The sequence below is a fragment of the Ischnura elegans genome, chromosome 10 (genome assembly GCF_921293095.1).
Source record: "Ischnura elegans chromosome 10, ioIscEleg1.1, whole genome shotgun sequence".
Taxonomy (NCBI): Eukaryota; Metazoa; Arthropoda; class Insecta; order Odonata; family Coenagrionidae; genus Ischnura; species Ischnura elegans.
Window position 1 is genome coordinate 79,600,548 of NC_060255.1, and position 15,817 is coordinate 79,616,364.

Consider the following 15,817-nt stretch of genomic DNA (forward strand, 5'->3'; position numbering starts at 1 on the left):
GTGAGATCAATGACAAAGCCACTTCTTGCGATGAAAGAACAAGACCAAGTCGTTGTAAACCTCTTTCAAAAGATAAAGCAATCAAGTTCTTTCAATCTAATCCATACCAAGTCTTCTCAAGTCTCTGGAAGTATCATTTCCACAACGTCAAGAGAACGCAACGCTTACTGAACTTCTGAGCCCATCGTAGGAACTACCTTATTGCTCTAGCCGTGTGTTTCTCCTTGAGAAGTCATCGCCTTAGAACTATAGCCTTAGTTTCCGTGTGCATTGGAAAGACAAAATGAAATGATCTCAGGAACGATTCTTGGAACATGTTATCCAATGAACAACTATTCCTTTCATAACCCATTCCTTTAATCTAATGATGCACGTAAGTGTTCTGGGAACAGCCAGTTCAAGATGCCATTGAGATGTTTGCGTTAGACTTCTCTGGTGCGATTCACGTGGCCGTGCATTATTGCCAGTTTAATCTTCGAAGTTATGAAATCACCGGTTATTTGTGGAAAATAATTCGCATCATATGGATTCTCTAAAACCAATATAAATGGAATGACGTCGTATGGTAAAAACATTTAGCTTTTTGATTTTCAGAGACGAGGATTATAATATATGCAACAAATCCCATATTTATAAGTGAAATGCTTGCAGCAGAAAAAAATATGCTTTTAGTAATATTATTGATGAATGACTCCCAAAGTACCTTTTTTTGATAAATTTAACCACCATCTCATGTGTGACGACCTGAATATTTATGGAAACCCAAGCCCCATTCATACTATCTACGAACAAATACTTAATAGGTGTTACTCAAACCAGATTAATTAGTTAATAGGTTCAAACGAAGCTTTCCATGCTTGGGACCAATAATTTAAAATTCGTCCTAAAAAAATGTGAAACTTTGGCTGTCTTATACTAATCCTTAATCTTAATTCCATTGTTTTTATTTACTGCATCATTCAGGAGAAAAATCAGATACATGTAAGTCAGATAACTTGTGATAACAAACCATAAATATGAATTTAATATACTGGAGTAAGCTCTCTATGAGATAGTAATGAAATACCTTTTCTTGGAAAATGGATAGAGAAGAGAAATGTTTTTAAAAAGCCGGCAGGCATTCTAATGATTACAGCTAAATATAAAAAAGGATTAAGATAAGTGTTTGCCCGAGGTATAGGATATGGGGGTAAGTTTTGTTCTAGTGGTTTCAGAATAAAGGCTGATTTTGTTTAAAATATGGAATAATATATGCTGGAGATTCCTTGAGGGTGAAAATGAATGAAAGTGGCGTAGCCAAGGGAGGGTAGTTGGTTACAAGCCTCCCCCTTCAGCCTTTGAAAGAGGCGCCAAAAACGAGTAAGATGACCTCAATAAAAATGCTCGTGAAAAATTACTTTTCATGAGTCCTAAAAAATCACGCTTTCAACGAAATATTACAAACATTTTCTCCTTTGCCCAGGGATGTTTTTCATACACCCAGGAAGGGCCCCGCAATACTCGGTATACCCTTCTATTTCAGAATTCTAGCTACGCTACAGAGAAATAACCTATGCAAATAATTCCAACTAGAAGAATACGTAGGATATGTATGCTGGCAGAAGGGAATGGGTAAATTTAACAGTTGAAACTAACGCAGATTCGCGTCATTGTAGCAGAGGAAAGAGAAAACGTGCTGAGGTGACATTTGCATATTATTGCCCTTCCCTTCTGTGCATTCCCTCTGGGGTCACCAAAAGTTCCAAGCGGGTTTCGCATGTATATATTTAAAAATTTTTTAGAAGCAATAAAAATGCATTATTATTATTATTATTATTCAAATTTTTACACTGTTCTTTTCTGTAATTTCTACACGAATCTCAATTTATAAAATATTAATGAATGGATATTTTATCAATTATCAGGGTTTCCACGTAAGAGTAAACACAAAATACAATAATGTCAGCTAAATAACGCAACCGGAACAATTATATTTGCACCACCAATGTGATAAATACATTAGCTAGCTACGCTGCTGAGAAATGACCTATAATCTTTCCTAAGAGAAGAATACGTAGGATGTGTATGCAGTCACAAGGGAATGAGTGAATGTAACTGTTGAATCTAACGCGGATTCGCATGAATGTAGCAGAGGAAAGAGAAAACGTGCTGAGGCGACATTAGCATCCCATTGCCCTTCCCTTCCGTGCAACTCACAGGGGGCGCCCATCGGCTAATGAGACCAAAACGCAAGGCGCCAAGCCATTTTTCCGTCCTCCCGGATCGCGGCACGTCCAGTTCCACGTCATAAGCCTCTCACATTTCCTCATTTCTCTCTCGGTCACACGTCGCGGCGCCGTAATTACCCCCATATAATTGCTGGACGCGTACGCCAAGCCCCAAATGTATCGCTAGCTGACAGCGCAGCGGTGTCGGACGTGGCGCCGTTGGAATTCTCTGTCACCTACCTAGTCCTCTTATTTTCAGACGCTTACTATGCTTCTTTTTTATCTCCGTGGCATTGATTAAAAAGCACTACGTACTTATTGCATACCATGCGAGTGCACAAGGTGAGCGTGTTTTTAGTTTATATCCCTTGAAGGCTTTCGACGACAAATCCTCATTTTTAGGGTTTTCAAGCTTGTAGCACTCCCGTTGAAAATTACATGGTGCGTTGGGTCCTCTATTCGCCAGTGGTGAGGTGGTAGTTGAAGCACCTAAGCCAGGTTTTCCTGCGTGAAAAGTCTTGCCAAGAGAGTGCAGATAACTTTGCAGGTAATATCAGCCGCGAAAGGGAGACAGGATACATTTTTTGAGTGCATCATTTAATCTGGAGAAAAAAACGCGCATAAACTTTAAGCTTTTATTTTTTAACATGGCTCATCAGAATGAAAGTTGAAAGTTTTTTGCAAGAGAACACCCTGAATATTTTCCCATAAGTATCTAAAAGTATCATTTGCTCTTCCACGTTCGTACAAACATTTTTTATCTTTCTTATCCTACCATCATGCATTTATCTCTCACTTTTTGGCTAAGATACATAATTTTGTAATAAAACGTTGAATCGGCTCCTTCATTAATCGCTCTAATCATTGTTTCAAACTAGAGCTCAACGAAGCTAGCCAATTTTTTTATTGGCATAAATGGAATAAATAAATTGACCGGCAAAAAGTTCTCATTTTGGCTTAGAAAACTTACGCTATAGTTTCTATGTTATTTTATGGAAAGATGTTGACGGCTCACCAGATTGAATGTTGTCGTAAAAAATTGACTTATCAATAAATCATCTGCATTAGAAAATGAGTTAGTTCAATTACAATGGAGATTTACGTCGTCATTGGGGCCTTTACGCTTGCGCAAAAATGCATTATTCATTTCTGAAGAGAGAATTGCCGCGAGCGACCGTCTTACGACCTAAGTACACGATCACATCCGTGAATCAAATATTTATCAACAGGCCATCTAGGTCTAAGTTCCATGTGCCTCTAAATTGACCGTTTATTAATCTGAATTAGAAATTACGCAGCTGGCATCCATCCTGACTGCCAGCAGGGCCGCCGGTTAAACTACGAGTATATTCGTTGAAAATGGGCACGCGCGCAGTCCTAAAACCCTCGACTCAGAATTGCATCACTGCGGAAACGTCACAACCACCATACCCATAGTTTGATTTTATCATCATTTTCTGCCAGGATTTAAAAAGATATAGATCTCGTAGCTGTGTGACACAAGCGTGTGGCCTCGTTGAGTTATCGATCGTTTTCAGCACCACTGTTTGAGTCACGGTGCATCGAGGTCTCCTTGGTCTAAGTGTAAGCTTCAGTTGAATGAGACAGTTAGTGGGAGTGGAGGGGCCGATTTGATATATCCAGTGAGTATGTTTTTGAAGGAGGGAGGGGTGGGAAAGAACTGAGTAATAGTCCTTCCGGGAGGGGAAAGTTAGCAGTTTTATTTCACGTGCTCAGTGCGAACGGTGTGATCAGTCGCGGGTGGAACCTTTCGTCGGTCCGTAAGTGTTAAGTACGCGTTATGAATTCGTTTCTCTCGGATATCCTGGCTGAGTGAGGGCGTATTCTTTGTGATTATCCCTCTGGAATTTTGAGAGTGCTGGCACACATACTTCAAATGACCGAGTAAGCCGCTACGCACACCGTGTAGTGGCACTACAAAGCCATGGTAAGTGCTCTTTACTTTCATGCATTGGGCAATAATATTCAGTTATTTATGCGTCGTGCGGTGAGATATTTTATTCTTTATTGTAGGATTAATGTTGCTTAATGTAGGTGATCAGTTTACTGAAGAGTTCTCCGATTGGTAAAATTAGCGCCATCTGTACAATGGCCTTTAATATAAGACATGGTCTCAAGCGTTATTTTGTGGAATTAATTCATGTTAAATGAAATAAAATAACTATGTTTTATTCCACACTTTGTTTTAAATCGTACGACCCGGGTTTCAACATCTAGTGTTATCATCAGGTACAATTACCTTTCATACCCCATGTATCATACAAATTGTGTAATGTAATTCATAATGTAAAAGTGTCATTTTATAATCCTTTTTAATACAAAAGACAAGTATGACGATCTCCAAAAAAGTGGTGTTTATCAGTTGAAGTGCGATACCTGTGAGATTAAATATATTGGACAAACTGGGAGAAACTTTTACGTAAGAATGAAAGAACATCGACGATGTTTTTTAAATAATGACGAATCCTCTGGAATAGCAAAACATTTATGTGACGAATACCATTGGTGTAATCTTGAACCCAGGATTTTACAACATATTGACAAGGGGAGAAAAATGAACTTTTTAGACCAGGTTGAAATTGTGAATTGCCCCACTAAACTTTGTAATGACCATATGTTCCCCTCCCAGTCACCTTTACTTAACGTCACACTACCAACCCCCTACGACCCTCAACCTTTTGAGAACCCCTCCCCACTTTATCCCCCCTTTTTTTTCTTGTCGTTTATCCCATGCAAGCCAGCCCAAGGCCTCCCCCACTCCTTTCTTCAAAAATCAGCTTTACCCGCCATCAATGTTCCTTCCCACCCGCCCCCTTTTTTATCCCCCCTTCCACCCACGTTTACCTATTTAAGAGCGTGCCACCCATCTAATTGTACCTGATGATAACACTAGATGTTGAAACCCGGGTCGTACGATTTAAAAAAAAGCGTGGAATAAAATAAAGTTATTTTATTTCATTTAATAATGACCTTGAATGTGAATTTTTTTAATCATCTCTTTGATCTTCATGTGCGCATTCCATTCAAAATATTTCTATTGAGGTTTGGTTAAGTTATCACGAATGATGCTATTTTTATGGCTATAGCAGACCATTTTTACGATGGAAATACCAAGGAAAACCCACTTAGTTTCAAACGCAACTTATAATTGGATATAATTTATAGAAGGTGGTGGAGTTCTTTGGATTATTTATTGTGCTATTTCATTTCTCTTCCAGTAAAATGGAAGCAGATTAATGATTGCGCAGATGATGGGATAGTTGAGTTGTATTATACTTTCTTCAAAGTCATAGTTAGGAATGAATCGTAGCAACTATATCAATATTACGAATATTTTACTGTAGGATTTACTGTAGTTGTGTAGAAGGTGTACTGAAGAATGCAATGTGTATATTATTTAACTGGTATATTAATACCAGCATTAGACGCGTCTCGATTTACATATGGTCAAATAGGTCTCGTAAGTGCTAACTCACTAGATATTTTGGACATTGGTGGAGTTATGCAGGTCTTGTATTTCCTTTGCAGGGTGATATCTTTTAGGTTGCAGTAGCAAAAAAAAGTATTGAAGTAGGCATATCAGGATTTATTATGCACCTTTGAAATGATGAGGCATAATTTCGAGAAGAAAAGACCAATCGATGCTATTACGGCTTAAATTATACATGTCGTCTTATTTTATATACATTGAAAATTTTCGCGAATAGTGATTTTTTCCTTGGTTATCTGTTTTTATAAACTCTTATGAGACATCCGGATAAATGACTATCGTAAAGCGAGATTATTATATGAAGAGAAAAAATATTTAGATAGGAAAGCATTTAAATTCTCATTCATTGCTAACTTCATTCCGGATATTGATGGTATTATTTGTGTGTCAAAAAATATCGGCCATTCAACAATTTTTTACACGGTCTACTTTGCAATGGGATGGCATTAGTTAACTGATTGTGAATTCATCTCAATTTAGCTCAATTTCAGCATCAGAAACCAGTAATAAAAAAAATGAGTTTAACTATTTGTTTCTCTCTGATAAGTGATATTTTTCATTTCTTTCGGAGATAAAATTCCTCCGAATCCCCCAGGAGAAATAATTTTTGGTCAAAGTGCTTTGACTTTTCTCGAAAATAGACAATTTCCCACGTTATGGTTGACATCCCATCAAGCTTAGATCTCTCATTTCGATTTCCACTCTTGTTATTTCTATCGGGAGACTTTCATCAGTAACATACGCTTGTTTTTGATTATCCTCTATGATCAAATTAATTAATTTCTGGGTTGGATTAAATTCATTGCCCATTAGAATATTTCAATGGCATTTCTATTGAAGAGTCTCACTCTCACACTGATTAGTTTTATCTAATTACAAGCCTCATATGAAGATATCCACTTATAGCATAAAACCAAGGTAGTTAATCAACGTTCTGCACTCATCTGTGTTTTGATTGCGCTGTATGAAGTCATTTGTTTTATTTCTCTGAGGGTGATTTTCAAAGCTTTCCCAATGAAAAAGGAGGGAAATGTTTATTTTTTTTGACAGTTTTTACTCTCTAGGGACATGGATCTGTTGACCGTTCATTCTCAGAGGGGAGGACATCTGCTATCCTTTTTTTTCCAAACTCTTTTGTGAGCGGGGCACCAATGCCTGGCACCCATGGGGCATTTCACTTTTGGTCTCTGACGAGGAGCCCGGTCAACCTCACTGGCGAATGATTCTGGGTTCTCTTCCGGTCTGTGGACTTTTTAGCACGACGCGAGGTCCCCAATGGTGGGGATTTAGCGAACTACTTTTTATTTATCCCTTTCACGTCTTTTTTTTGTCCTCTCGCGTCGTTTGATAAGGCGAAAAGTATTCAGCTTACATCTCTAACTCTTTTTCCCATTCCCCATCCATTGCTCGGGAGAAATTCTTTATTTTTTTTCGCAACCCAAAGTCATCCCATCCGGTCTTTTTGGAGAATTTTTTTCCCCGCACAAAACATTGCCTAATGTTATAAGGCCTGCCATTCAGTCAGGCTCGTCCCCCCCCCCCAACGGTGGTAAGGAAATCTCGCTGAATCAAACGGGTGGGAGATATGGCGGAATGAGTATCTTGAAAGAGAACTTTGCGTTGATGACGGTCTTCAAGCGGCGGATGTTTATACAATTTTGATGAGGTGTGTTGGTAGCAAACGACCGAAGACTCTCCGAAAAGTATTTGAATTCGAAGATAGCTTTTATTTTTTATTTTATGCAGTCCAAAAAGCAGCTCAAGACCAATTACTCAGTACGTCCAATAACAACGAAAACAGTTAACAAATAGAGAGGAATACGTAGACGATGATGAAAAAATATTATTCAACATTATTATCAAGAAGAGAACAAAGAATTGTAGCATTCATAGGGTATTTAGAGGAGTAGAACAAAATTACGATGGAGACGGTGGAAGGTAGATGAAAAAAGGATTGAAAATTAGAACACAATTTGAATAGGAGTTAATGGAAGAAGATCTGATATAGAAATTGAAGAAGTCTGAATAGAAAAGAAAGTTTAGAGACAGAAGGCGGGTGTGAAACTTAAAATAGGCCACTTGGCCTCGTCATACGCAAAGGAAGACGAAGCGGGAAAAGTCAAAGAAGGTCAAGTGATCTATATTTACCATTAATAATATTTAAGAAGAGTCTCCTGTCATTGAGGACACGGCGATATAAGTTTTATTCAGAGAGTTGACGCATGGAGTAGTTAAAAATTGATATTAATCAACGCGTAAATATAAAATCAAATATATAATCTATATATAATATATCTACGCATAATTCGTGGTAGTAGAATATTAGTTAAAATATATTGGGGGAGATCGTTGGCGCTTTCGCTTTGGAAATTGGTGCTTGCCTTCATTCTCCCTTCACATTGTGCTCATTTCTGTCAAAACGCTTGGATTCGCTTTTAATAGAAATGGATAAAATGATTCCTAGGCTTTGTTATAAAGAAAAAAAAGCATTTATTACCTTTCGAGCCTCTTAAACGTTGTTTTGCGAGGACTGATGGTGCGACAGGGAAATTAAGTAGGCTAAACTTTTAATTTAAAATAATACGCGGAAATTGTAATAATTTTTGCACTACTATGTCTAAGCAAAACCCGACGAAAAAAGCCTGAGGTTATTAAAATACTTTGGTCGCATTAGACTTCCAAAATTGATCACAATAATATTCAAAACCACTTTCAGCTGTCACGGTGTCTTCAATATATTTACATAAGTTACTGTTGTTAATAATGAATTCCACTGCTTCTGGATATCTTATAACTTTTCTCCTCGAGTTACCCTGGGAAATGAATGGTTTTCCGCTGCCTGGGTGAGTAAAAGTATCTTGAACTCAATAAACCTATGTAATTTGTGCAGCTTTCCAGAGCATAAGTAACTTTTATCTTCACTAGTCCTAAGTAGAAAAATTAATGTAGCGCACCGTAAAAGTTAGAAGCACTCCAAGGTTACCGAAGGAGAGAAAGGAGTCCACCAGACAATTCGGATGATGTGAGAATTGGTTGATGGGGTGGAAAGCATACGACTGTTTTTATGGCACCTGCTAGGAATTTCATCTTCTAAGTTTCCATGAGAGCCTGTTTCATCTCTTGAGGGGTAACCAACCGAGGAGAAAGGCACGGTAGGACAATGGAGGTTGTAGTGGACCACCGATGCCTGCGGGGCTTCTAAGCTCCCAAGGTCGCGGTGAGGTCAACCGCAAGGGTCTCGGTTGGCACGAGGTCGATGCTTTAGCTCCCTCTAGGTCTTTGTCCGTGTTTGGCAGCGATCGGAATTTTAAATAGAAATTCTTGCCCGAGGTTCAGGAGGTTTTTTTTCTCCCATTGAAGGTTCGATAGCCTCGTGCCGATAGTCGGAGAAAAAAAGGCGTGACGAGAGATCAGGTTGCTAATTTAGTGACCTTCGGTCCCTGCCTCTTGGGCGTCAGAGCTCTGTTTGCGTGTTGGTTTGTTACGAACTATATACTACTACTTGTTTCGTAAGAATAAGTTTTTCTATTTTTATTTACTTCGTGTTGCATAATCACGGGGGAATTGGAAGGATTGGGTTTCACGCTCACTTTCATTGTAGTTTATTTCCGCGTTCAATGTTTGCTAGTAATCTTGATTTATTATTTCCACTAATTTGATTAAATGCCTGTTGACAATGTGAGTTTCATTAGTCGTCGTGGGCATAAATATGTAGACTATGGCATAGCAGAAAATAGAACAATGTATATTTGGTGTTAACTTACATCGTCTTCATGCATGCGCACACGTTACTATTATTTTGTCAATAATGGTGGAGCGTATTGGAAAAACACTCACTCCATACTAGACACCCTTATGATTCATCGTGTACTGCATAAAATGTGGTCATATAATAGTGTATATTCCCTGCTCTGAAGATATTTCATAAATGTGTAAGTGTACTATATTATCGCTTTCTATTTCATACTGTAAGGGGTCATGTGTTCACTTACTTATCGACTCTCTTACAACTTTCGTAAATACACAGTTAGTGAATGTATGAGCTAAGATGGACTTAAATGCAAGAAAACGATCCAAACGGCGATAATTTTCGGGTGAGCGGATCGGAAAATAATGACCGTGCACATTTGTATCAATTACTAAAAGACTCGTGGTCGTAATACCAAGAAAATTAGTATAACTATTTTGAAAGCCTCTCGCTACAGTATGTGTATATGAAGGAAACTTTGATATCTCGATACTTTTTGTCATTGAAAGCTCTTAATGCGATGCATCCGTGCGTAATTCGGAAGAATGTGCTGAAATTCCGTGAATGCGCTCACATTGAAATATATATAATTTTCTGTGCCCTCACTCGGCGTACAAAATGAAGAGCTTTTACATGATGTAGATCATTTTAATATAGAATGAGCAGTCTTTGCGATTGTAGTCGGTAATATGTAATGACAGAATGTTTATCTACCGATTCGATCGATAGATTTTTCTTCCACATAGGAAAATCTACTAGGATTGGTAGCATATTAATTGTGTAAGCTTGGTTTCGCTGTTAGTAGGGCCCGCCCGCCTTGTGACGGTGCGGGACTCCTCGTCCCTTCCCTTCCTTTCCTATCCCCTCCCAGGAGGCGTCGTCGGGCTCCCAACGCGGCGGCGCCTCCTTCCCTTCTCCTTCCTGTCCTCCCCCTTCTGGGTGCAGAGGTAAAAAGCTCGCGCTTAAAGACCCTGCCCCAGGAGTGTAACCCGCGATCCCGCCCTAAGAGTTTCGTTCACACTGACAGAATGTTTGCAATGACTCGCAGAATTCACATTTCACCAGAAGTGCAACTGGAAGTGGTGCTAGAGAGGGGTAGTGCTGGAGAAAGGGAAGATAAGAGGGGAGGCAAGGGTGTCGATTCGGCTTCCTTCTGCATGACTGAATCCCAAGCATGGCTGTATTTGAGGTCAGAATCCCCCTTGTTTTAGTGGTAATGTGGCTGATACTTTATCTCGTAGATGCCTCAATAGATTTTTAACATTTTGCCTTGATCAGCCTTTTGCAGAAAGGGGAAATGGTAGGGTCTGCGACCCATTGTTGGGGAACGATTAATGTTAAGAGGTTCATACTTGATGGCAGCTCACTTGGCATATCTGCGCATGGGTTGGTTTTCCTTATTCGATAAGCGTGAAACCGGAGGCTCAGTGAAAACCAGAATAGTAGAACACAAGTGTGTCATTCGACTGGGTCAACCATTGAAGTAAGTACGCAGTAGCGGAACATGCTGCTTCGTAACACGCTTTAACTTCCAAAATGCGAAAGTGATCTCCAATATGAAAATCTTCAAACTCCGGCTAATCTGTAAAGTACTGGGAATGCGAACAAAATCCACTAACTCTTGATTTACTTTGTTGTATTCCATTATAAGTTTTCCTGGATATCAGGCAATTACATATACCACTTATTTTTCATTAGAGTTGACTCGGGTTTCAATGAAAAATCATAATCTTCAGGCGCCTGAAGATGATGATCATTCATTTTAACCCGAGTGATAAAAACTTAGTGGTATAAGTAACTGTCTGATATCCAGAAAAACTTGCTGGGAATGCGACCAGAACTTCAATAGAGACTGGATTAAAAATCAGCTATTTGTGGGATCCTGCTCTGAAGTTATGGAAACATAAAATGACAAATGACAACTTCTTCACCACCTCCCTTTTCAGCCTCCTGCACTCTAGAAACCCAAAAGGCCAGTTTACGTGGGGAATGTTCATGACAATGATCGTGCTAAATGATCATGCCATCATTCACGGGATCATGGGAGCAACATTAGGAGACGTTCTAATTTTCATTGAATGATCATGAGCACGACGGTTCATTCGAAAATTTACATTCGTTACACACGGTGAATGATTTAATACACATTATGATTTATAAACACCCTCCACGGGAAAAAAACTATTCGTACTCACTATGAAACGGTGATCTGCCACGGTAACGAAACTCTGAGCAACAAATCTAATAAGTTCGCGGGGCACCCATGAAGAAACACCAACTGCCTAATGGATGTCGCACGGGCTTCCGCTCTGGTTGAAAACTTCATCATCGCTAACATTTTGATTAGTGCGTTGCTGATTGTGTTCTGGGCAGTCGGGAGGCAGAAATCGAAGAACCGGGCTCATGTGATATTGCATAGGGGCCAAGCCGAACGTGATTGGGAGAGGCGCCTAATGATGTTGTATATTGAGGAAACGTTAAGCGCTAAAGGAACCAGGATGAAGAAGCATCAATGACACCTCAGGCTGGCATAACCTGTGAATTTGGTGGTCGTAGAACACGTCATCAACAATGATCATGCCATCAACTGGGAAGACACGAAAATATTCTGGCACGTTGGAGACGTTTGGGGCAAGGTAGTGAAATAAGCAAATATAAATTGGGCTCACTAAAAGAATAAGGTTTTAACAAAGATCAACGTTTCCACCTCAGCCAATCATGGATCCGAATCGGTAGGCGTATCTATACCTCTACCGGTGATATTTTGTTTTAATTTTTGAGACACGTCACTTATGTTTTATGAAAATATTTTAGGAAATGCAGAGTAGATAATTTTCAACATTTTTTGCTTCTCAAATTTTAAATTTTACATCAGAGAATAATGCAGAGGTACAATTTTCATTGCTTGGTAATAATTAACCCTCCGTTAGTGGCGTCACATATTGGTACGCTATTTGTCGTGCGGCGTCTCACAGACACCATTTTGGAACGGTTAAACAAAATGAATCAAAGTAGAAATAACTGTTTTAACTACAATATATCGTTTCTTAAATACTTATTTTAATGAATGGACGAAAAACTAATGCATCATAATGGTCAAGATATTTTAATTAATAAAAGACTGAATACTACTTATTTTCACGTTTCTTACAGTTTTTCTTTCATTGAAATTATATCAACATGTTTCATTTTGGACCGTAATTGCAAACATATTTTCAACAGTTTCACTGTACGGATTTTGTCAATAACAAAAAAATAATTTTGATTACAGGGGGAATTATTGATTTTGAATAAATTTTATATTGATTGCGCGTTCAGTTGAATTTGGACCAAAATATTTTCTATCATAATAGATAATTATTATTCGATGCAACCAAAAAATTGTTATTTGCATATTTAAAGTTAATATTATGCATCTACATAATGTAATAGGCCACCGTAAACGAATGTAGCAGAAGCGAAAGCGGTGTATTATACGCCAAAGTTCACTCAAATTATGTGAGAACCATAGTAAATTCTTCGCAATAATAGTTTTATTCAGGTGTTAAATTGATACCAATAAAACGTTCGTAGCAGTAAGACAAATATCCAGACTTTAATGCTTTAAATAATTGTTAGTTTAATTTATGAACGTGTTTAAAAACTTTGCGATGAATATCATGAACCTATTACCAAGTAACGTATTGTAACTCCAGTTGTCGCGTGGCGTCTACCAGACTCCAAAAATAACCAAATATCTAAATTTACTCCATAAATCTGACAAAATATATAACATATTAGTGACTATTAAAGAGTCATTAAACGATAAGATACAAGGAATATGAGTTTCCTAGATACGAAAAACGATGTGGGCAAAGAGAAGTAAATGGACTGGCGTCTGGTAGACGCCATGCGACCAACGGAGGGTTAAGGCTCTACTTCGTACTTAATGAAAATTTCAATATGGTAGCGTATTTGTTGAAGAGTGAAACGTCAGAAAGGTAGCCAGACTTGCGGGAGTGATGCGTTCTCGGAATTGACTGGCAATGTAAATGCGGCCTCTTAAGATGAAGAAACTTCCCTCTAGCCCCACGGTTGTAGACTGGAGGAATATTGTATAATTATCTTCAAGTAATTATCATCTCGCTGCCTTCTCCGGTTGAATGCGGCACTCATCTTCCTCCAGCCGCGGTTTGACCGAAATTCTCCTCGCCTCGCCTTTCTTCCCAGATTTTGAGCGAGGCACTTCGTAAACACCAGCAATTTGGATGGGGCCCCGTCCTTGACTATCTTCAAGAGATAACTGAACTGTACGTGTTGGAAAAAAACTTTCAGAGTTTTTAATTTTACAGCATTGGGAATTTGACACCTATTTTACTCATGGGAAGAATTGCATATCGATCTTGTGCTTATTCAACTCTTCAAAATCTTTTGAGAGTAAGTAATAACATGCCAGACTCTCTCGTAGGTAATGTTTGACGAGGTAAGTAAAAGCAGAGATCGCCGGTAAGGGAGACAAAGTTACAAATAGACAAAATTATATAAATTGTGAGGAAATAAAAAATAAGCACATCAAAGTAGAATTAAAACTTTCAATTGCAATCATTGATATAAATGTAAAGTGCTACCCGAGAAAGAACCAAAATATAAATAATGAAAACAATTTTCTGGTTTACTTTTGGAATAAATTATTTATTTACTTTATAATTCTATAATACTTACTAAACGCAGGTAAATATTTTAATTTAAAGATTGATAAACTCGGATTCTAGGTAGGTGTACGTTGTTCTGAGGACCGGGAGGTTTTCGGTTTATTAGCCTCTAGAAATTCTCATTTTCAAATTTCCAATGCGTCTTTACGCAGAAAAATAATTCGAATGATGTTACGAAGTGTTCATCAAATAAATTCACTTTAAAGATGTAAGTCAATTGCGAAGAAATGAATTTAAATGAAAGAATGCAAAGGACCTTATTGGTTCTATATTTTCTCTATAGATGTTTGCTAATAACTGCTAACCTTTTATTCAATTAGTTTCATTCAATAGTTTATTTTTTGAAATTGTTTTTTTTAACAGAGTTCACCCAATTTATGGCACTTTAAGCTAATAATTAATTTTTGTCTCAAAACTTCGATTACTGCATCAATCGATGGTCAACACTGCTGCAGTTTAATACTTACTTTTCAATTAATATTGGCAGGTATTGGTGGAAATAGTCTTGAGTGATTTCAGTTACACATTTTAAAGGATATGCATCAGTATTTTGTACTATAATTGGGAGAATGAATGGTGGTAAATCGATATGCTCTCTTTGCTCGATATTTATTTTAATACAATTATTGCTACTTTAAAACCTGCATTTTGCTCACATAATTGAGAACTACAGCACTTTCAATCACTAACACTCCCATATTATCATTTTGCATCCCTGTTAAAAACATAAAAAATAAACAGAGGAATTAAGGTCTTTATGCGTAGTTTACAGCTGATTACGCAATTAGAGCATATTGCATGGTCTAGCCATGCATGATAAAATTAGCTTTGATATGAGCCATTTATTATTTATCCGCTTTGTAGTGAAATTAAAAACTCTATATCGCCACTCATTAGGCATAAAATGCTAGAAAGCAATTTGTAATAAATTCTAGACATTATTGGTCTAGCGAAGTTGGTAGCTTTAAACTTCTACATAAAAGTGTACGGAATCAATATATATTTACATATGTGCATATATGCTACTGTGACGGTAAAAGTAATGACGTATGGAACTCATTGTACAGTAATGTACATATGCATATATAAAAATTCACCAAAATGGCATAATGATTACCCGTCGTTTAAAAAATATCAGCAAGTATGCATGAAACGTGAGTAAAAGTGCTCCAAAGTTACCTTGAAAACTGATGGATGCCTGTTTTCAACCATTTCAGGAGATGAGATTTGAGAACACCTACCTGTATGAGGAAAGAAAAAGTAAAGTTAGTGGATGGATTTATCATGGTTGCAAAATAAATTACTGACTATAAATGCTAACATTTCGTTAAGATTATTTGAATGAATTCTCTCTGCACAAAATTTTATTCCATTCGAAACTGATGAATACCGATTAACTTACGTGATACGTGACGTAAATATCACTTCATCGTACATAAAACCGAATAAAATATTTGAGAATCTTACATTTATGTATTTATCAGACAAGTTAAAGTCAGTTAAACTGCTATCATACTTGAATAACCTTGCACTTGCAAGAGGTTTTGAATTGTAATGCTTTAGAGCCCTGTATCAGAAAAAGAGCGAATGTTCTACAGGGGAAAACCATTAGATCAGATAGTAACCGTGACTATAAATAGCGGTAAAATAAATACTGGTT